Genomic DNA, 22,294 nt, shown 5'->3' with positions numbered 1-22,294 from the left:
ATGAAAATTTTTTTGTTATCTCAGTACTCTCTCCATGGTTTGCCGATATAGCGAACTACTTGGTTTCAACACAGTTCCCACCACACCTGTCCTCAAAAGAGAAGAGCAAGATAGTAATGAAAAGCACCCCTTTCACCTGGATTGGGGGCAATCTCTTCAAACTTGGCCCAAATCAGATCTTGAGAAGATGTTTCAAGGAGGAGGAAGTCTTTGAAATCCTCCTGACCTGTCATGATGGGCCTTGTGGAGGTCATTTTGCAGCAAAAAGAATTGCCTTCAAGATATTGCAAGCAGGCTACTACTGGCCCACTCTTCATCAGGATGTGAGGAGATATACCAGCCAGTGTGATCGGTGTCAGAGGATGGGGAAACCTACTCCAAAGGATGAGATGCCCATGCAACCTCAAGTGACCTTTGAGCCATTTAAGAAGTGGGTCATGGACTTTATGGGGCCTATTAGCCCTCCTTCAAAGCAGAAACAATACATCATTGTGTGCACCAATTACTTGACAAAGTGGGCAGAGACAAAAGCAATCAAAGCAGCGACAGAGGAAAAAGTAGCTGAGTTTTTGAGAGAGAACATATTCTACAAGTTCGGGTATCCAAGAGAGTTGGTCACAGATCAAGGTAGTCAGTTTACTTCCAATTTGATTGAAGACCTGCTCACACATCATAGAATCAAGCACAGTACTTCAACCCCTTACCATCCACAAGCCAATGGGTAGGTGGAGGTCACTAACCAAGCATTGGAAGGGATCCTAACAAAGGTAGTGAGCAGCAGCAGAAAAGACTGGGCGGATAGATTAGTTGAGGCCACTTGGGCCTACAACACAACATGGAAGACCACCACAGGGTTCACACCCTATGAGTTGGTCTATGGGAAGAAGGCTTTGTTGTCAATAGAATTTGAATTCAATACGCTAAGGATTGAAGCTCAGCTAGACCTAGACCTTAGCCATGCACAGAAAGAAAAATTGCTTCATCTCAATGGATAGAATGAACATAGAATGTAGGCCCTTCTCCATACAGAGGTAGTTTAGCTTCAGAGAAAGATATGGCATGACAAAAATATCAAGGAGAAGCAATTCCAAGAGGGAGATTGGGCACTACTCTACAAGATATAAATATTTCAAGGGAAAGCTAAGGAAAAGATGGCTGGGACCCTGCACTGTGGAGAAATGCAATGACAATTGTTCAGTTCTGATCAGAACCATTAATGATGAAGCCATCCCGATGCTTGTCAATGGACACCAGTTGAAAGTCTACAAGAAACCCCTCTCCAAGCGAGAGTTCATTGAAGATATGAATAAGGCAGTTATGGTAGTGGAGCATGTCTTAGACTCTGCTTCACCCACTCACTGAAGAAAAAGAAAAAGAAAATAAAAAATAAGGACTCAAGTGAAAACCTTCATGAGGTGCTTAAGTCCCATCATTGGGTTGAAAACCTCTTCTGAGGCGGCCCAGTGATGTCAAAAAAAAAGGGGGTGGGGAAGGAAAAGAATAAGACCCCTGGGTGAAAACCTCCCTTGGAAGCACCCAGGGCAGGCAATTAGGGTGAAAACCTTCCTGAGGCGCCCCAGTTGCTTTAAAAAAAAAAGGGAAAAAGAAAAATGAATTTTCATTTGCATTGCAGGTTTGCAGGAGGACTACAGGAAGCAGCAGAAGGTGCTAAGGGAGCCCTGAAACAAACACCAGCACCTATCCTACCTTCCCACACCTTTTTCCATCATCTTTGGCATTTATTTCACCTCCCTGTGCTTCTTTTTCAAGAACTGTGTTTTCTACAAGAGGCTTTATGTTTTCTAGAGAAGGCTCCTGTAGGAATTACAAAGAGCCAGAAATGGGTATAAAAGGCAGTTTGAGGGACAGGGAAGCTTCATAAAAGAACCTATAAACCCTCTTACAGTCTTCAAACCTCCTTTCCATAATTTTCGAGCTTGCATCACACCCCAAGCATCATTCTTCTTCTTGTCCAAAAAAAAAACAGAAAAAACTGTTTTTCAGGAAAAAAAAAACACAAAAAATAAGAGAGGAAACAACACCATCCACCTCACATGAAGCCTACCTATTACCTCTCCATCTTTATCTGCATCTCTGGCATCATCCTCACAGCTCCAAGCACAAAAAGAAGCTGAAGTTTCAAGGGGAGAAGCAGCTACAAGAGCTCCTGTAGGAATTCCTATAGCAGTTGATCCCATTAAAATCCAGCATTAGTAGCAAGAGAGTGCAAAAATGAAGGTTGAAGAAGACACCTAAAGCTCAGATCCAGCCAGAGAAGAACCTGCACAAGACATAGCCACACATCAGCAAGTAGACAACATGCATCAAAAGAAACAAAAGCATGCAGCAAAGAGAGAGAGCCACAACACCTCACAACAAATACATTCGAATCTCAGGTAAGTAACTAACCCGCTCCTCTATTTTCTTTTTTTAATTAGAAGGCATGCAAAAGTAATGAGATGGTTGAGGTTAAACGAGGGAAAGGTGGTCAGTTAACTTGGGCACCTTCATCTAGTTGACTCCACTCATCCGAAGATGTCACCCACACGTGCGCACAGTCAACTCAAGAAAGATGTCAAGGACAGGTAGTGGAGGAAGTGTGAACTTCGATGCAATCATGAGGGATGATTACGAGGAGGGGCCATGATGACAAGGTAGGTGGGGACCAACGGTCCGAATATAGCCAACATATACTTTTCCAGCTCACCCTCCATCACCGGAAATATCCATAAAGGGAAATAAGTACTCCTCTCTGAGCACTCTCACCACCTTTTCCTTCATTCTCTCCTCGAAACTCAGCTACAATAGTTTCTTTGTGCCCCCACAGCCTCGTAACCATCGTTCTCCATTGATCTCTCCCATATTCCTGCTCTCGGCATTTTCTACAGGAGCACTTACAGGTTCTACAGGAGCACCTACAAGAATTCTACAGGAGGGACAACAGGCTTCTATAGGAGGGGCAGTGAGTTGTTTGAAGGGAGAAAACACAGGTTTTAGCACGATTTTCGATCTGAGGAGGTAGGTTCCATGCATGCCCCCATTGAATATCAATATATGCAAGTAGTGGTTTAAATTTGAGGAGGAAATAAAGCTTTTAGGAGGAGGAAATACATAAAAAAATTCTGCTTTTTTTTTTTTTTTAAACACAGTCTCCTCTGTTTCTCTGTTTTCTTCAAAAATTGTTGTCTCCATATCCACATTTGGTTTCCCAAAGGAGTATAAACAAAATGACAAGAGGATTTATGAGGAAGGAGCCCACCAACTCCTTCAGGCTCTATGCACATCCCTAAGTAGTGGACATCTTCACAAGGGAAAATTGGATAAACGTTTTTGAGAAATTCCAAGGGTTTGATGAGGAGATTTCCCAAGAATTTTCCCACTCTTTGGTCCCTCACTCAAGAACACATGCCACAGTCACCTTTAGAGGTCTTTCCATGTATATAACCCCTGAATTTATCAGTAGAGTCACTACCCTTCCTCTTTGGCTGCCTTGGATTAAGGATGAGAAACCAATTGGCCAGGCTGCCAAGAAAAACTTTTTCCAAAACAATGAAACCCTTGTAGAGGATAAAAATGGAATTAGAAGGGCTAGCATACCATATCCTTGGGATGAATTTAGTTATCAAATAAACAAATGCATTACCTATGAGGGGAGGTACAGCATTGTCTATGGTTATCACTTTAGAATCCTCCATGAATTAAGGTATGGGATGGACACTCCAACACCTCAGAAGCTCAGCGTCCCCTACTTCCTCCTGCAGTCCCTCATAGACTCTAGCATTAAGGTTCAAGCAGGAAATTCAGAGCAGCTAGCTCACCATGGGTTAATCAAAATTTTAGTGGAAGAAGCCCTCCATACATTTACACTCCCTATAGCATGGGAAATCTTCTGAAACTGACATCTGAGGATGACATAAAGACCCTAACCTATGATATCAGTCCTACTAGAAAGAGCAGCAAGGGGGAGAAGGTGAAGCAAATGGTGTCTTAGCAGAGCAAGAAGGGAAGGAGGAAGAAACTAAGATAGAGGAGGAGAAAGCTGAGGAAACAGAGCAAGAAGAAACAGAGCAAAAAGAGACAGAAAAAGAGACAGAAGGAAGAGACAAAGAGGCAGAAAAGACAGAATAAGGAGAAGTATCCCCTGAGACTCTGGAAAGAGAGGCAGCAATTGCTCTCACTGCCCTCAATATACCAATCAAGCCAAAACAAAAGAGGAAAAGGCAGGCCTCCATGTATTTCAGGGCTAAGAAGAGCACAAGAATCAAAATAGGGAAACCTCAGCCCTCTTCAAAAGTGCCAATTACAATTGAAGATTCACCCTCTCCCCAAGGAAAAGAATCCCCTTCCAAGGCACCTATCACATATGAAAGGGGGACTCCTAAATCTCCCACATGGAAAGAAAAGGTAGAACTACAGGACCCAAAAACAGACCTACAGGAGGCTCAGACAGTTCTACAAGAGACACTATCAAAACTACAGGAGACCCAAGAGCTTGAGAAAGAAATGGAAGGAAAACCACAGGTAAAGGAGGAAGAAACAGAGCTACAAGAACCTGATCCCCAGCCCAGTCTTGCCTCCTACTACAACCTTCTGGAGGGAGGAAGAATAATTCCACAAAAAATTGCAATTCCACTATTCTTTGAATTAGAGAAAGAGAGAATAAGAACACATAGGTGGATGCAAATAGCCAAATCCAAAGGAGTTGAGGATATTGGCCATATGGAGAACAAACTTAGAGAAATGGGCAGAGAGTTGAGTGCTATCAGACACAGGGAAGCAATTACAAGAAGCCACCTTGAAACTGAAAATGAATTGCTAAGGAGGCAGCTGCAAGAGAAAGAGACCCAGCTGGCATGCATGGCCAGCTTATCCATGGAGGCATTGCAATGTAGAACACCAGCAAAATCCTATGGCCTATATCTCAAGGACCAATGGTTGCAATTTCAGATAAAGACTTTGGCACAAAGAGGCACAATGCCTTTCCAAGATTACAGACAGTTTATGGACCTGTGTGACCAAAGCACATCAGAGGATAAGGCAAAGATGGCAGAATTATACCTACATAACATGGCCCTCACAGACATGAATGTGTGGGACCCCAATACTAGGCTAGGGGGCCTGCAACTAATGGCCATGGCCTCATGGATGAACCATGAAGATTTGAGGGCAATAGAAATAAGAAGGTTGATGATAAAAGAGAAGAATGAGCCATTAATGATCAGAGCTGAGCCATCAGATCCCATGGCACTCATCAGCACACATAACCTGCTTTCCAATAATCCTCAAGTTGCCCCTAGATATATAAGTGATCACGCACAAGCCATTGCACGCTTTGAGGATATGCAAACGCTACTTGGGGATGACTGTGTGCATGCATGCATGAGGAGATGGAACACCTTACCACACAGTTTGCAGATTAGGGAATATCATTCCCCCATGAGGATGAAGAAGGCATTAAGAAGAGTACCAATGTACAAGCGCTCCATGCAGAGGCTGAAGGTCAACTGGATTGGCCTCAAATTGAGTCCCCCACTGCTGCTAGGCATGATGGAAGGCAGAAGAGAAGAATAAGAGGAGGAGCAATGGGAAGAGATAGAAAGGAAGGCAGGATTCTATGACAAGGAAGAGGAGACCACATCAGAGGCTTGGGATGCTAGGGAGGCCACCAGGGCCATAAAAGATGAGGAGATGGACTAAGTTTCTCAGAGGATGAGCAACACTTTCAGTAGGGGGTGATGATGAGCCTCATAAATGGATAATTATATGGGCTCATTTTATTTCCTAACCTAGTCAAATCAACCATTCTCTTAGCTTATTGTATGATTTTCTGATTATATTTATACTTATGGAGTGAGTTGAGTTAGTTATGATGCCATGTGGTCTAACATGTGTTTAATGCAGATTATTAATGAATTTGAGGTCAAAGTCAAAGATCCAATGGACAAATCGCAGCAATAACTCGAAGTGGACAAAGGAGGGAACTTATAGGAGGGAATCCCCCTCATTTATTACTCCTCACTTAGAATTCCCCTTCATTCAGCTCAGAGTACAAGCAGCCAAGTCATGCACTAGAAGGCAGCCGAGCAAGTGGAGGATGACTAATGATTATCTCGAGTTTTGGGAGCCAAGCCTCCCTTATTTCAAGGAAGCTATTGGTAGCTTCATTTCTATAAGTAGAGAGGCCTAGGGCCTCATTAGGGTCGGATTTTTGTTGTATTTTTGCTTATGTAAACTCTGTCCAACTACGAGCTTATTATTTTGTGACAATTTCATGTAATCTTGTAATTGTTTTGGAAATAAAGATGGATCATTTTTGAGCTAGCACTGAGTTACCTCAGAGGGCTGAAGCTCTTGGGTTAGGTCCCAATCCAAGAAGCCAAGCTCCTCTTTACTTGTATTTGTATTTTTTATTCCAGTTTGTAGATTAGGTTGTTGTTAGTTGTATTTATTTTATGTTTAAGAATAGATTGCTTTTGATGATTCAATAGTTTGCTTCCATTTGTACTTTCAATAGCAGGCTAAGCAATGATAAAGAAAAGATTCAAAAGGCTAAAAATAGTGCCTTGGCCAGCCTCTCTTCCTCCCTTTGGGACCATTATTTGAGGCAAATACCCTCTTGCTGCCCCAAAAACATAGATTTTCCTCATTCATAGGACTTCTAGTGTTTGCAGCTTTTTAGTAGGTTAACAGTCTAGTTTTGCTTGGCTTCAGATCTTCTTCATCATGCTCACTTCTTTATTTACAGTAGTTTTCTTTCATTCTTTTCTTTCTTGTAGCAATTATCAGCGTTTCCTTCCATAGATCATAGTTTAGACTATTTTGATGCAAAAATCTGTTTTCCTATATGCACTCATTTCATTGCTTTCTTGATTTCCTTGGTTGATTGTCAGTTTTTTTATGCAGCAAATATCTTCTAGCAACAGGCCAACCTATCATCCATCCCATCCTCCATCTGATCCATGCCCTACAGGTCGCCCAAGTCTCCCCTCAATTCTGCCTTAGTTTCCTGCATTTTCCATAGAATTTCTTCCTCTCTCCTTGAGCAAATCCAATCATCTTTCTCTCTCCTAATGATTCTTGGTAGACCCTAGGTTCCCTAACACCTCATTCTAACCTTCATCCACCTTTTTCACCCACTCTCACACCCTCAAAATAGTGAAAACTGCTCTCGGCCTCCTCCTGTAGGCCTCCTGTAGAACGTTGTTTTCCCCTTGTAGATTTCCTGTGTCCTCTTGTAGATTTTCTTGTAGGCTTTCTTTTGAAGGCCAAGAGTGGGAAGAGCCTCCAGAAGGCCACCTGAGACCTCGTAGGACCCATCCACACCATCCTACATCCTCTCAAGTCCCAAAACCACCCTCCAACGCCACCTATTCGCTACCACATTCACACACAATAAATTATATGCATGTCAAATTCACATAAAAATACATAGAAATTCAAAAAGATGTTTTTGCTTATTTACTTCCAAAAATAGCTTAGTTAGATGTTTTTTACTTCCTTGAGTAGGTAATGGCATTCTTTTCATGGTTTTCATAGTGCTTTCTGCAAAAGTTGGATTAGTTGGTTAATTTGGGTTTACTAGTTTTGCTTTACATTTCAAATTTTCTCCTTTCTGCAGTTAGAGTAGCATCTATAGAGTAGTCTTTCTCTCCTTTCATCACATATAGAGCTTCTTCTAGAATCCATATAAGTTGGCTTGAGCTCCTAGTGATCTTGCGTCAGCTGACCAAGTGACAACCTGCAGTAAGAACTAGTACTTGTGCATACAGCACCGTCACTTCCAACTTTGTTACGAATTACCGGGTTGATAAGAGTAAAGTACGCAGCCCAGGGGTTGCAGCATTATTGCTGCAACACTGGTGCTCACCACTATCCACCACGGCATGGACCATTTATGACCCTCAGGGTGAGTTGATTGATCTTCAAGGTATTTGTTTGGGTAGCACGACTAATAACATTGTTAAATATAGTGCAGTCATCGAACTGTTGTCAGAAACCATTGCTCTTGACATTTGAGAGTTGGTTGTCAACCTGGATTCATATCTTGTTGTCCTTCAACTCAACAGGAAATATTCCATCAGAAACCCTCAGATATTATGAATGTATCTACGTATTCATCTACTGGAAAGGCATTCTGATTACATTACATATCATCATATTCCTAGACGCATGAATACACTGACAGATGCATTACCTAATTATGTGCTGGATAGACATTTACGAAACATTTGAAAAGAAAAAACAAATCATTTGTACCACAGTAAGAAAGAAAATATAGCATATGCATATATATATATATGGTGATAATGTTTGATACATCAAAACCCCAAAAAATAATATGTGTGTTCAAACAACATCAGCGGCTTGCAGGCCTCATATATACATGGCACGCAAGCCTCAAAAATGTAAAATGTTGGACCTAGGAATTAATCAACATGGTGATCGTGATAGCATGAAACTGCTCGTGCAACACGAGTCAGCAATCGGTGGATCTAGTCTAATACTCCCATTGTGTGTCTCTCGTACTGGGGAGGGATGTCTCCCACCCGAGTATACTCTGGGATACCACGAATCAACCCCTCAAGATTCCTCGTGATCTCCTCCTTTTTGTCATTCCCATCATGATAAGGAGCGACATCAAACGGGCGAGTGACGCGTCTAGCTATCAGGGACATCTCAGCAGGACACTCTGGTCCAACATCTGCATTGATAAAACAAAATGTTATAAACACATATATATCAAAAACAATTAAAAAATCAAAAAATCAAAAAATTTATTTTTTACATTCATCGTTGAAATCCTCCCCATCTGGCAGTGGCATGTCCACGTCTCTGCAGAATTCGGTACCACTGTATGGTCAATCCTCCACGATGATCAGTTGTCGTCGTAGCCATGAAAAGAAGGCATGCCTATAAGACATATGCTAGCCCCCAATGATCTTAGGCATCAAACGACTCCAATGGGCCATCTGTGGGTCTGGTGGCATCGGTGAATCTACCTCAATCAGCTGGTACTGGAACAACGACACCCATTCCAAGAAAAAGGTCACTAGTACAAATTCGAATCAAAATTGTTTCAGATTCCCCACCTTAGCTTTTGTCAATTGGCGTTTTATGTTAATCTTCATGGATTCCACCCAATTGAAGATTGTCGGTGTTGTGCAGTCAATAGCATATAGAAATTTCAACTTGTTAGTCTCGTGCATTGCTTGGGACCCCACCACTCTATTGATAGTCAACAATAGCACTCTCAGTGTCAGATCTCGCACAATGGCAATCTCAATCTTGTCGCTCTTGGATTTGAGGGCTTCAGGGCAATGTTCGGCAAGTAGCATGGATATTCTTGCCCCAATCAGTCGTGACCCATATAGGTTGACTAGTTCCCCCCTCTGGGACATTCCTATCATGAAATATATGTCTGAAGTTTCTAACTCCAGCTCCTAGTCACTAATGATGAATATCTCTCGATTTATGTCCCAGAGACTAATCAGGTATCGAAGTAGCTCAGGTTGAGATGGCATCCCTAGTGTGAGAAAGAACTTGAGGAGCCTACAGTTCCTCAAAGCATTCAGGAACTTTGGATCATTCAAGGACTGAGTGTCCACATCTTCGTGCTTGCGTTCTTTCCAGTCTACCATTTTCGACGATTCCTTCCTGCAAAAACCATGTATTCAAGTCAATATCATTTTTAGCTAGGAAAATTTGGATTCCAACAGTGGTATTGAGAGGAAAATGGTTTTTTCCTTGTTCACAGCGTCGGTGCGCTTTTTTTAAAAACAATTGTGCTGATAGCACGATTAGGGTTTTAATTACCCTCGACCGGCGCGATTCCATGCCCGGAACTCGCGCTGACCGAGGGAAAAAAAATTTTGCCAAAACCTCCCTCAAAAATCCAAAAAATGGATGAAAACAGGAATAAACAGTATGGAAATGGATCTTAGGGCCTTGACTATTACCTACAACTGGCGGCTCAGCGAATGACCTCCCAGATCTCCCGCAATCTGCTCTGGAACAATTAGGGAAAAAGTGGGTGAAAAGTTTTTCACAGCAAGGTAAAATGGTAAATGGTAAAAAATATTTACTTTTCCCTCCTTTTATTTAGTTTTTCATGAAATGTTAGGGTTTTTTAAGTATTTTGACCTATTTTGCCTCAAGAACTGGATAATGCACTTTACCTTTTTTGCACAGCAACAGGTGATGGATGTTCGACAATGATGCCAAGTCACATTTCAACTCTTTTCTCAACTCGTAAAACTCAAATGAAAAGATTGTCGAGTGTTTCTCCCTTTTGACTCGTAAAAGAGAATAAAATGGGGGGTTTGCTTTCAAACTCTTTTCTGACCCTTTAAACACGAAAAGATATCCGAACCCTTGTCGTTTCGACCTCATTAATGGATGTGAAACGTCATGCGCCCAGTATACGTTTACCCCTTTCTCGGGCTGGGATGCAGTATTTACGAAAAAGGTACTCCTTGACTGAAATGGTCAAGCGGTTCTCTCAAGTATCGTTTTCTACCTTTTCGGGCTCGAGAGACACAAATGTACGAAAAGGGACCATGTGGAGTTTTATTTTCGATGTCTTTTTCACACTCTCTAAACATGAAAAAGATACCGAGTTACACCTTTGTTGTACTCATTAAAATATTAAACAACATCGGACTCATCACCATGACGAACATGAGCTTCTCCTTCCTAGGGCTCGTTAAACTTACTACGTCGGATTCATCCGAATGATGGACTTACAGTGCAAGCATATGCTATCCCCTTCAAGCTTGTGACTAAAAAATAATTGGGGTACCTGCCAGGAATGGTGGGGGGAATTTTGGAAATCTAATCAGTTGTGTTGCCAGCTCACTCTTGAACATGACACTTTCTACTTCGTGTCGAGATGGGATATCCTCCCTTTTTCGTTGGCCTTCCTGGGTTGGGACGTTCATTTTTGCCTTCCATTTGTTCCCTGCCATGTCATCAGACCACTAATCCTATGGATCCAAAAGCTACCAAACTTCCAGTCGCGTCGGCGATATGTTCAAGAGTTGTCCTTCTATAGTTACAGTTACCCCTGATTATATGTATCATCCAAAATCATTTTGCATCCCTTTGTCTCGTGTCAATGATGTGGGATACATTATGGCCCTCCTTCGACATAGTCGCTTCCTGTCGAATTTAGCTCATTATCCGGGAAGTTGACCAAGAGACTCCTTTCCATTACCTTAGAGCTTGCATGCCCTAATGGCAAGTTCTTCGCACTCGACGACAAGTTCACATCATTGGCTTTCGATCGGGTGATTTCATGGGTTTTCAACTACAGTTCCCTTATTCGCATTCTGTGAACTGTGTTGATAGTACCTTGAGGACCATTGTCATGATTGGTGTTTTCTCTCGCGCTTGTTAACAGTTTACATCATTGGTTGGTAATCAGGCGATTTTCTAGCATGTTCGATGTCAACACATCTATTCACATGTTAGAATTTGTTCTTTGATCAGGTCGTGTTGGAGCGCAAGACCGTGGGCTCAGATCACAAAAGTCCAGGTTGCAAAGTGGTGTGACATGATTATGTTGATATACATGTATCTTTCATATGGATGGTTGTGACCATACCATGAGTTATCATATGTGATCCTTCTCATTATTGGATGGTTGTGACCATACCTTGGTTTCGATATGATCCTCTTTATCGGATAGCTGCACCCATGCCTAGATCCATTTACATGATCATTCTCTAGATGGTTGTGTCCACGCCACGATTTGTGTATCATTTGACAGAGTTTTTAGTTATGTATATGTATTTGTACTTGCTTGTAGGTTTTCCAACAACAGACTCTGGTTCCTCGCACTAATTCATAAAGCATTTCATCCTTCACTCTAGTTCAGCCTTCACGCTTTAGGAGCCATTTGTTACACAACATTTTGTCAGTGTCCCTGTACTCCCCGTTCCATGATCCTGGAGGACCTCTATAGTGAACCCTACATGCTTTCCTTTCATGAAGAAACTCCCATTGTGTCCCTCTTCATGAGCAGAACAATTCCATTTTGCACCATTTCCCACAAATCTTCTGTTTTTCCCAGTTTACAAGACCGACGCTAATGACCCTTGTCCTCCTCGCGCTGATATGCAGGGATTAACACTATCCCTATCACCGACCGAAGCGACTGAGCTTTGTTTCAGTCATGTCGATCCTCTTTTGGAAAGTTTTTTAAATAAGGAGCTGAAGCTTCCAACTCTAGAAGCTTCGTAACGGAAGTTTGGTAAACGGTTGAGAAGGATGGAGTCGAGGATGTCAGTTTGGGCTCTTTTCCCCTATAAAGATGAAACTACCTCAAGAGATAAGACCTTCTCCCATGAAAATAGGAACTATCTCCCATCCATTCATGCTATATAAACCTCCATTTTTCCCAAGCACAAGCTAGTGTTAATGTTGGTGTGCTAGTGCTAATTAAGTTTGGAGTAAACAGCGAGTTATTCATAGTTGTAGCTCTCTATTTATGTGTGAGGGAGAAGTGTGAATTTGGTTTAGTGTGAAGCCTAAAGGGAAGAGCCTTAAAACTATCATTGTTGAGGCCATCATGGAATGTTAACAGAAGTGTGTAGGAACCTAGTTTTGTCGGAGGAGAACAACAACGTCAAGACATGGTTGTAATCTCTTCTTGATTTAATATATATGCAACTATCGTTTGATTTCCTACATAATGTGTCATCTCACGTGTTTATGGCTTAATGTTTATTGACTTGTTAAGTAGGTTGAATTACAATTTGTCTACTATCACGGTTGTTGTTTGTCGTTGTTTACATCTTTCAGGTGTTCGAAGAAGGAAACGGGAGATAGTTGGAGGGAGCAAGCAAGGTCATCACCAAACGAGATAAGCGTACTAAGAAGTAGACCCTCTTAATTGGTTCTAACCTAAGGAAATCTTCCATATAATGTCTTGTTAGTGGCTAGACCCACTATCAGGCTAGGGGAATTGTTTGTGTCCACACTTATAATTTTACTTCACCACAGCATGGAAAAGAAAGGGGTCAATATCATGGAGAAGATCCTACTAAGCCAATCTCGTGAAAAACCAAAAGCACGCATAATCGAGAGAAGATATGACCAACTGAGACGATCATATGCCTTTGATAAGTCAAGTTTTAATAGCATCCTTGGTTTTATATGGAACTTGAGAGAATGAATAAATTCATGAGCAGAAACAATGTCATCCAGAATTTTTCGTCCTTCAACAAACCTCGATTGCTCCAAGCTGATAACTTGGTGAAGAATTGGTTTCAACCGTCGAACTAAAACAAAGGAGAGGATCTTGTAAATCACATTACACAATGCAATAGGCCTAAATCCACTAGGGGTGTTGGCCTCTTTGGATTTAGGAATAAGAGTGAGGAAGGAGATAAGCTCTTGTTCCATATCTTGGTGATTTTATAGGCATACCCCCTCCCTAGAAATAAGCGCAGTGATATGATTGTGTTGTCGATTATTGATCATGGATCTATGGAAAAACTTAGAGTTACTTTCTCCCTCTCGAAGCCACTAAACTCTAGAATTTTTTCGCCATAACACTTCCTCTTGTAGTTGTTTTTCTTCTAGTTGCAATAAGAGATGTCCTTCTTCAAATACCAATTCCTTAGATCATCCTTCACATATGATCTGCATCTGTACCTTCTCCATTATTTCCTCCAACTTCCTTTTCTCAGAGAAAACATCCCCAAACTTCTCTTGGTTCTAGATTTTAATTCTTTATTTGAGGAATTTGAGTTTTCTTTAGAAGATCTACATGCAGGACCCTATGGGCACCTCAAGAGACTTCCACCAATCTTCTTACTTACGAATGAAACTTGGGTGTCATAACCAAAATCTTTCAAAACGAAAGGGTTTATTCTTAAACCCGTCAGGGGGAGTGAGAGGCCTGATTGAGACAAATAGGCCAATGGTCTGAGCCAAGAGAAGGCAAGGCTGAGGCTTCAATAGATAGATCTTGTAAAAGAAGTTCTTCCGAAAAAAGGAAGTGGTCCAAACGGTAAGGCACCTGGTTATTCCCCCCTCTCCTGTTATTCCAAGTGTGAAACCCTGATTTTGTGTTCACATCTACCATGTGAAGCTTAGTAATCAAATCATTGAACATTGTAGAGCTTGGATCTAGTCATCTTAACCCTCCACGTTTTTCCTCTAGATTCAGGATTAGGTCAAAGTCTCCTCCTAAGATCCACTGTGAGAAAGCAAGAATGGTTCGTAGGGACTCAACCTCTTTGAGAAAAAGCTCCTTTGCTTGTAGAGTGGAAGGTCTATAGTCTGCTGTCAGGCTAAATCAATTTTTCAAATCCAACGGGCCAAAATTTTCCTGATCGAGTATCACGAGAGTCGATCCAGTCCTTGAAGATTACTTGAGAGGGAATCCATAGTACCGCAGTTCTCCCAGATGTACCCATGGTGTCTATCATCATGACTTCACTATTCTTCCAATAGTACCGACTAGCCTCTAATAACTTCTTTATAGTCATTTTAGTTTCCTATAAAATCACAATATCCGATTTAACTTTAAGTATCTTTGATTTCAGAGATTAGATCTTACCTTTGTTGTTGAAGCCCCGAATATTCCAAGAAATAATTTTCATTGAGAGGATGGGACGAATCTAGGAAAATAATCCATCAATTGACCCATTTGAACTAAATTCAGGAGAAGTTCACCCGCTTCCCTAATTACTTCTCTTATCTTCTTCCTACCCTTTTTTTCTCGACCAAGAAATCCTGGATCTGGTATTGTAAGAGCCAACATTCCTCCTTCCTTATTGGAGCTGGGAGGTTTGAGATCTGCCTCTTGTTTACCCATTCTGGCACTCGATTGGTTGAAGATGTTCCCAAAGTGAGAAAACTAGTTATTCAGGATACCTTTGATGTTACCTTTGAGCCATCCTCTGAAAATATCAAGCATTTTCCTCTCTTCTGGTCCAAGTCTATTGCTTTTGTCCTCCGCCTTCAAAACTTTGCTCATGTGATTGAGAATCTCCTTCAGTCTGCGATTGCCCTCTGCAATTTCTGTTAGTATGAAAATTCCTGGAAGATGTACCAAAAACCCTCACTTAAGTCACTAGGTGACAAGTGACCCTAACAACAAGTTGATGGTTGTTGTCGTTCTATATTTGCAACACAAATGGAAAATCTGCAATAAAATAAAACCAAATCCAAAACAAACAGCAGCAAAATGATATATCCAAAATAATAACCCAGTGGAAAGACGATTTTAAACAAATAAATCTTTATTGATAACACCTAGTGAACGAGATATACAAATTGGTCTGTAATTCCCCCTCCGTGGGATGGGTCCCTTGATATCCTTGATTCTTTACAAATAGATTCTCTCTCTCAATCATGTGAAAAACCCAAACAAATTGAAGAACTCAAGTGGGAGCTCAAGAAAAAATAATGATAATATTGACAATGATAATGATCATGTTGAATAATGAATGAAAAACCCTCCTTTATATAGCAAAGTATGGAGAATAATAAAATATTATTGACCAAATTCAGATTTAAATATTTCGAATACTTTATTATATTTATTGGAGAGGGAAAAGGAATTTAAAATGGTTAAATTCTTTTATTTAGAAATAATTAACAAATAAAATGATTTATTAACTATTTCGCAAGAAACAAGAAAGGTGTGAAATCAAAATAATTATTAAATAGTGATTTAATAATTATTCTAATAACATAAATAAGGAAATTAAAATAAATAATGATTTATTTAAATATTCCTAAGGGATTTAGTCAAATGGGACGAGGAATAGTTATTAAATAATGATTTAATAATAATTCTTAGAGAAAATTAAATAAATAATTATTTTCATGGGGTTTTTTATTTAAATCATAAAATAATTTAATAAAAGTGGTTTACTAAAGTATTTTCCATAGTGAAAGTGATTTTTCTATGGTAAAATTAAATCTGCATGGTCTATTTCGATCCACCTAGTTAGAAATGGCTAGGTGATCATTTTTTGGTGATAACAAATTTCCCCTGCACGTATGAGTGTTAGGAGTAAATCATATGACCGAAATGCGTTGTAGATTACACTTCCACAAGACACCAAAAGGGGAGTTAGATAGAGAGAGAGATATGAAGCAAGTCAAGGATGGACAAATAACGGAAAAGGCGAGACCTACAATACTAATAGAAGTCTCCTTTTATGTGGTAGTACATGATCTCAAATGAGGTAGGGGAGGCATACCCATACTCACTAAGATCACTGAGTAAAAAGAATAATGATGAGCCCATCAATGTGGGACTGAGCTATTAAGTAAATGATACATGATACATGATACACTGGCATCAATGGGCCAAAAAATAATACAATGGATCCCATATACATAATGCGCCTGGAAAAAACATAGGCCGGGACTAAATACAATAATATCTTAGTACATGAGATACAATGCCCCTCCAACTAACATGGGGAGGGGGTTATCACAACCAAGGAAGCCCTGCTTAATAGGAAAGGGCTCCGAAAATCTGAATGGATCATCTGGAGGAGACATGCATGTTATGGCCGTTGCAAGTGGCGAAAACTAAACCCATCAAATCTACGGAACTGCATCAGAGGTTGGATCAACATCTGTGGTCATCTGGGCATGTGGGGAGCTACCTGAAGGGCCACCCCCTCATGAGGTCTAAAACATCTCACGCACACCTGGGAATCACTGGGACAATCGTCTGAATCACCGAACCATCAAGCGTACGAATCCCAATCGTGTTATAAGGAGTTGATGTCAAGCATGTGAAAAACAACCAAGTCAAAGGGCAATAATGAGTCCCTTTGCCTGATCCGAACAAAGATGGAAGCTAGAACCAAGGTACATTGCCTTCTAGACTACTCTTCTAGAATAAATGCGCTGAAGTCAACAAAAGAGAACCCGCCAGAGTTGAGGCAATGAGGAATCCTCAACAAAGGTAGAGGGAACATAGCAGAGTGACTGATGGACTAACACCAGGGATGATGATGGAAGGAAACATGACAGGTGGCGAACTGACGACTTCCCTTGTCAGAGCATATAAAAAAAATGGTTGACCTAGTAGCGACTGACCCGAATCGGAAGGGATGGTCAATGACTCAAATGGGGGTTCGGCAAGACGAAGTAGAAGGATTGGAGGCAAAATATAAATATAATGGAAGAAATGCAACATGGCAACAAATGAAACATTGTAACGGGACGCGATGTGGAATCAGAACAAACTCCATAAGTACAAGGGTGACACGTCTCAAATGCTCTGAACAAGGGTGACTTGATGATGCTATCACATGGCGGAGGCCCATTGGGGACCATAAAAACATGAGTAAATGATGGTTAGTCATGACGAAAATTGACACGAGAGTCAACCAGTGCAAAGGTAAAGTGGTACTAAAGAACAGGTGGCTCAAATGAAGATATTCGATTTTAAAGGGCGGAAAAAGTGAAACTTCATGGAAAAAATGACTTCCAAGTTAAGTGTCAAATTACCAAAAAACAAGAGAGATCCATTATAGAACTCGGTGAGATCTTTCCAACAGTGTTGACTATTCGTCAAACAGAGCTATGGTTTGGTCGTAGTGGGCGACGGAAAAAAACTAGGGTTTTTCCTATAAAAGGGCTTCTCGCATCCAAATCCAATTCATTTGCATAGTGAGTTGTGCAGAATTTGGAGAGGAGGAGAAGGCCCTAAATATTGTGGAGATCATAGCACACAAACTAACCGTCGGAATCAGGATCTGCGAGTTGGAGGTAGGTGGCCTAACCATACTCATCAATTTCAGGGGTTTAGATTTTCATATTAGGTCCTCAGTGTTTTCTGGGAGACCCCTAACTTCCCTTACGGTCATAGCGCATTTTTTCGGGCCAAATTTGCGCTCTGGAGCGTAGAAATGGGGCCCAAAAGTGTGCTCAGCATAGTTTTTGAGGGAAAAACTACGCTCTGGACTAAGAGGGTGGGAAAGACTGTGGTCTGCTGGGAACTGAGGTTAAGTGTATCCATGATTGTCTTTTGCATTCTGAACTGACAAAACTTAATGGTGTCTTGTAGGTATGGCAGAGTTAAAGATATCATGGCGAGAAAGAGAGTTTGATACCCTCCATGCTGAGATTCAGGGGAATCAAGCAGTGAGAGGGATACTGGCACGATGTGGCATGCTAAAGTTCTTGGAGAACCCATTAATGAGGGCTAGTGAGCCCTTGCTATCGAGGATAGCATGGAAAATTTTAGGGGCTAATCTTCGCCCAGTGGGCTAATTTTCCATGATTTTTCCACAAAATGATTCGCCAATTTCCAATTTTTATAAAAGACAATTCGCCCAAATTTTAGAATATAAAATTGTTTTACCTTAAAAATCGCCAACATTATATAGAGACTACATATATAATCATTATAAATTTGAATAATTTTACAAATATATCAATAAACATTTTATAGTTTGCATATTAGGGATTAGTGAGATTCGCCAATGTTTTTAAACTTCAAGAAAATTTTCCATCCTTAAAATTTTCCTTGGAGGATAGTGAGATATTGGGATCTGAATCATGAGGTCTTCGTAATGCAAGGGAACTGGATGAAGCTCATGATCCAAGATATATACTTTTTTACTGGACTACCCCCCTTGGGGGTGGTAGGGGAGATACATCTAGTGTTGCCTCGTGTGAGGCATATTGAGGAGTTTGTTGAGCGTCATTGTAAATGGGGTATTAATGCGACAGGCAAGACTATCTAAATTGATGGCATGGAGAGATTGGAGACACAAGTTATATTTGCAGTTGTGTTGTGAACTTGTGGTATCCATGCCTTACACCATATCACAGGAGGGTTGATAATGTTGGTAGAGAGTGTTTTGGGAGGGACCTACTCTGGGTGGGCCCAAATGTTGTTTTGGTCGTTGAAACGCCATTTGACATTATACAGACGGGGAACCAATGATAATTTTTCGTTAGGGATAGCCTTATGCTCACTCTTCTTTAAGAAGATCCCCACTATAGGACCTCATGTTCAGATCCATGATGGGGGGCCGCTGGAGCCCAGGATGCACCATTGGAGGCACCTACTGAGACGAGGAGGTGGAGGGGGGGTCGAACGAGTGTTCCAACCTGATTTTTTTGCTCATTGGGACCAGATTCCGCTATACATAGATGACTATCCATATAGCGACATGAACTATCAAGGGGATACTAACTTACCACTTCCACCAGGATGAGCATGGGGCCCAGATGGTAAGTGAAAGTTGTTATATATTTGGTGCATTTATATTTTAAGAAATATGTGTATATGGTGCTGATTTTTAAACTTTGTTAATGCAGATATAGCAGCGGTGAGGCCGAAAGGATATGCAGGACGAGCTGCAGCACCTGGGGTTGCAGATCAGGGTGGAACTTCATCACGACAGAGGTTGAATGACAGGACTCTGCTGGAGGACCTCCGACGCAGATACGACATACTACTGACTGGGGTGACAGAGTGCAGATGGCATGATCTAGAGGATCACGGGGCACCTTGCAATGGCCAGTCAAGTAGTACGGGATCTACGGGCTGGTGGGGTGGAGCCGTTGGCTCGGGGATCTCCAAATGATAGTGATTAGGCATAGGGACATGTGGGTCCCCATTTTGGTTTTTTTTATAACATGCTAGTGGGAATGTCGGATGTATTTAGAGTTATGGACTCAAAAGAACTTGTATGTTGATACATATATATATATATATATATATATGATTATGCATATTTTTTGTGTGACGAATGTGGTTCGCCATTTGTTTTATGGATGTCTGCTTACATGTGATAAATGCCAATTTAGAATGTTATTAGCAATGGTATCTACATAGTGATTTTGGGCTCTAGGTACATGATTGAATGAAATGGATTCAAATTCACGCATCAAAAGCTTAACTCATAGATATTTTCTAAATAGGATAGGATTATGCACATGATAAATGCCATTCAATTGCATGACAAGTAGCAAGGAATCTAAACAAACATGAAGGTGAAGGATGTGATGATCAAGGGCATCGACTAACAAACCTATCACTGCATCATATTCGGCTTGGTTATTGGTGGTAGATCCAATGCAAACGTCATTGGAGTGGACTAACGAATGCATGGGGGTAAAAATGGCCCAAGTTGTCGAGGCAAGATTCCTGGTGAAGCGACTCGCACCATCAACATAACCGATATAAGGTGTGGATGATGGATCCATCTGAAAGATGCAAGAAGATAATGTGTAAGAAACTGGGGGATGTGAGCTATCTAATTGCAAGAAGGAAGACAGAGATACACACACTTCAATGGGAAATGTTCTGGGTAAAATTTCTTGAGGTAGAGCACATTTCGAGGATTAGGAAGGATTTAGCCTTCTGGATCCTCCAAGAGGTATGTCCCTTTGTCCAAACACTTATGGATGATATAAGGCCCTAGCCATAAAGGTTCAAAATTTCCACGTCCCAGGACATCATGAGCTTGGTCATACACGAGAACAAGGTCACCCTCATGGAAGGTACGAGGGTGGAATTTGCAGTCATACTGAGCTTTGGTACATTTCTTTGTTGCTTCATTGGTTTGCAATGCAACACGGTGGCCTTCAGAAGTGCGCTCAAGCATGATGAGTCATTGTTCTAAGGGTTGGGTGTCTGGGAGGAGTTTGACAGCAAGATGAAGGGAAGGGATTTTATACTCGATTGGTAAAATTTCCTCCTCTCCAAAAACGAGATGGAAATAAGTGAACCCGGTGGTAGTCTTGACAGAAGTTCTATAGACCCATAGTGCAAGGAAGAGCATTAAATGCTAGTTAGTATTATGATTATTCACCATCTACTGAAACATAGTCTTAAGGATCTTGTTGACAGCTTCAACTTGGCCATTGCCTTGGGGATAATAAGACGAGAATATTGGTGTTCAAAACCCAACAAAGAGGATAGCTTGCGCCATATCTCATCTTCAAAGTGTCGGCCATGGTCGGAGACCAATTGTTTCAGAACCCCAAATCGAGTGATAACATGGTTGAAAAAGAAGAGGGCAGCAATAGCAGTTGTATTAGTGAACGTTGGCATGGCTTCCACCCATTTGGTAAAATAGTCGAAAGCCATGATAATATACTTGTGGTTATTATCGAATGGGGGTTGACACTCCATAAATTCAATAGCCCATTTACAGAAAGGACCAGCTATGACAATAGGATGGAGGGGAGCAGGTGGAGCTCTCGCCTTAGGGGTGTATAACTGAAAATTGGGACAGTGTTTGATTGTCGCAATGCAATCACTGAAGAGAGAAGGCCAAAAGTACCCAACATGCATGATTTTCTAGGTAGTGGCCATTTCAGAGAGGTGGCCACCACAAGCGCTACCATGGCAAGCATTGAGCACTTGTTCAGCTTCAGGATGGGTGAGACAACGATGAAGGATAGCCGCGGCGATAGAAATCATCATCGATGAGGAGGTAGCGGGGAGTTTGATGTCGAATTCGTCATTGAGCATCACAATTGAGATGGGGGATGATTTTTTTGGTTCACGGGTGAGGATGTCGCCATACCATGGATCGTCGGAGGTTATAGCGAACAAGTGTTTGTCTGGGAGATCGTCATTAATCGATAAGTCAGGCGCACCAGTGGGAAATTTAGAAATAATTCGGCAAGGGCCAAACCTTTCTTACTTTTGGGGGTGACAAAATCAAGATTGTATTCTTGAAGGATGACAATCCAATGGGCATGTTTCCCATCGATGATCCATCGACTCAGCAGGAAAGTCATTGCGTTGGAGTTTGTCACTACTTTAGTGGTACCGGTGAGGATGTAATGGCGAAGTTTCTGGATGAAGAACACGATAGCCAGCGCTAGCTTTTATTTGTGTGAATAGGGCACAAGGGGTCCATTGAGGTTCTTATTGACATAATAGATGACATGTTCTACTCTTGTTGAATCTTCTTGTATTAGGACCCCAGCAACCGAATAGGTGGATGTAGAGATGTACAGGATGAAATCCCTTTCAAAGTTTGGTGGACTAATCAAGGGAGCAGAAGTTAGAGCATGTTTTAGGGCATCGAAATACTATTGATCTTGGTCATCCCATACAAATGGAATGTTAGATCTAAGGAGTCTGAGGAACCCATGAGCCGTTGTGGCATAATCAGGGACGAACTGACGAAGGAAGTTAGCCTTGCCTTGAAGGCTTTATAGATGGCGAAGGGTATGAGGGGGGGAGTTCAAGGATGGCTTGAACTTTTAAAGGATCAAGAGTAATATCATCCTTGGACACAATGAAGCCCAATAGATGGTCAGCAGGGACACAAAAGACACACTT

Source organism: Pinus tabuliformis, chromosome 3_2, assembly GCF_031772625.1.
Source record: "Pinus tabuliformis cultivar Carrire ecotype Pingquan chromosome 3_2, CPIR1, whole genome shotgun sequence".
NCBI classification, from domain to species: Eukaryota; Viridiplantae; Streptophyta; class Pinopsida; order Pinales; family Pinaceae; genus Pinus; species Pinus tabuliformis.
Note: the sequence above shows the minus strand (reverse complement) of the source record.